Source organism: Triticum urartu, chromosome 3A (assembly GCF_056163025.1).
Source record: "Triticum urartu cultivar PI428250 chromosome 3A, HENAU_Tu73, whole genome shotgun sequence".
In the NCBI taxonomy this organism is placed as follows: domain Eukaryota; kingdom Viridiplantae; phylum Streptophyta; class Magnoliopsida; order Poales; family Poaceae; genus Triticum; species Triticum urartu.
The window spans coordinates 614,278,257-614,280,539 of NC_141875.1; the positions used below are offsets into that span (position 1 = coordinate 614,278,257).

General features: G+C 42.8%; 1 pseudogene; it reads right to left on the bottom strand.

Annotated features, from left to right (window-relative positions):
* Positions 1 to 1,226: 1,226 nt before the first annotated feature.
* On the bottom strand, positions 1,227 to 2,283 carry LOC125548868 (BTB/POZ and MATH domain-containing protein 1-like; annotated as a pseudogene).

The window sequence follows — 2,283 nt, forward strand, 5'->3', positions numbered from 1 at the left end:
AAATAGGAAACTTTATGATTGGAGCTCATAGATTATATTCTCAAGACACTAAAGAATTTGGAACCGACTTTTTTTGCTAGTGGTTATCAAGACTCCAAAGTATTGCTTGTTTGCCCACCATTGTCTAACTTTGTTGTTTGTGAGCACACTTTGCAGAATAAGATGCAAGCTAGAAGGCTCAAGAATTTCAAGAGCGTTTTGATTATAATGAATGTCCTAAAATGTTTGTGAGCTGTTTTGATGCAATGCACACTTTCTTGTTTTATATGTTGATGTAACCATGACTAATTTTTTATGGAATGAAAGTTATACCCTTTGTCACTCACCTAAGAAACAAAGACTAAAACTTGATGGCAATTCAAAGGTTAAAGCCCTTGGCAATAGGGCATGTTTTATTCTTCACTGTTGTTTACCGGCAGAGCAAAGGACACCTACCCTTCTACTCCCTCCGTATTTAGAAAAATCTAAAACAAGAATTTTAGGACGGAGGGAGTAGTATATAGTATAGGCAAAGCACTTGATGGACACGACTAGGACTCTTGTTTTATCAGACTCAATTAAGTTCCTGATTTTGCGCCAACCAAAACAAATCGTAAACAAAACAGGCCAGGGATTTTTTATCCAACCAATAAAGCTCGCCATGGTGGCTTTCCCCAAAAAAAAACAGGGCAAGGATTTTACGTCTGGCCTTGGGTAACATTAAATAAAATACAAACTAAAAACCATTTAACCATTAAGTCCATATTGTTAATCGACCACAAGCAATCGTCATAACTCTATCCATTCATTGAATCGTGATTCAAATATGACAAAATTTAGGACATGTTCTGAAATCTGAACTGAACCTGACACTTAGTACAATCCATAACTAGGAATCCTTAAAGGGAGCAAATTTGGTAATAATATTTTTGAGAACAGGGAGGCATCATGCAGTTACACTGTCCAGAACATTCCATCGCCTCCACCTGATCTGCTGCCTGAAAGAGAAGAAAAATGAGCAAGATGGTTCAAGTCTTGGCTAAAAGGAACAGATCAACATAGGATGGTGCATCGCTTAGGTAAATAGGGAAGCAGTCATGCATCTAGAACACAAGATGCATGCAAATAAAATGTCTTACTCAAACAACATGAAGCTACTACATCAAATGGTGAACAAGAATGGTGGCAAGAAAGTAACGCTTCAACTTGGAAACATAGGTTTCAGGAACTAACCGTTTTTGTGGATTTTAGGAAGCAAGCTTGCCAATGAGCTCCTTTAAAAGATAGGGGCATGTTCTAATTATATCGTCGAAGACGTTAGTCGCCGTTATCTCCTTCAAATTAGAAGGTGTCTTGAGGAATTCAAGGCATACATCCTTCAATCCACCACAATTGTGCCTCTCGGCTAGAATGAAAATAGTCCTCACCGAGCTCACGTCTACGAGTTTGCATAACTTATCTTCACATAGTACCTTCAGCCTTTGAAGATTGTATCTATCTGCCACTGCAATCAAGTGTTGCAGCCACAAGACTTCTTGGGCTTCTCTTTCCTCCACCATGTCCACCTCCATCTCGGGTAGTGAGTCAGTGTAAATAAAGCTAAGCAAGGCTCTAAACACTTTTGCTTCCATGTCTTCTATTTGTATGACACTAGCTATCATGTCTTCCTTTATGGGGCCAAAGAGCTTTGCCTTGAAGACCGAAGACCAGGCCACAAGCACGGACCGGTGTGCAACGAACGTCTCGCCGCCAACATTAAATGTCACGTCAGTGCCCTCCTTGGACATGAGGAGGTTGCTGATAAGCTCTTGTATGGTAGGAGGCGGTACCACGGCAAGGTCGCATCAGATGGTGAAACAATCAACGTTTAGATGCTTTGATTTCTCAAGGGCATCTCTTTTCACGAAATTCTTGTGAACCCAGCATCGATTACCGCTAGAGAAGTTGCACGGCTCTTTTGCACGAATATACGCTGAATCCTGCTTCTCATGCTGATCGAGGAAACTAAATCCAACCTGCACCTTGAGATCCTCCGTAGCATTTTTATCAACAAGGGAAAGAATGAGCGATACAGAGTCCTCCGGCGCAGCCCGACGGGGCGCCTTTCGGGCAGTAGAAGATGCGCCAACGATGTCCTCCTACCATGAAAGGGAGCGAGAGGATTACTGCGCCAGCAGCTGCAGTGGCTTTAGTGTGCGAGTAGCCATTGATCACAAGCAGGTGGTACCCGCTGGCCGCGTCGACGTTGATGGCGTGGCCGGTGGCCTGGCCCTGGCCGACTATAGACACGCCGGTAAATGACAT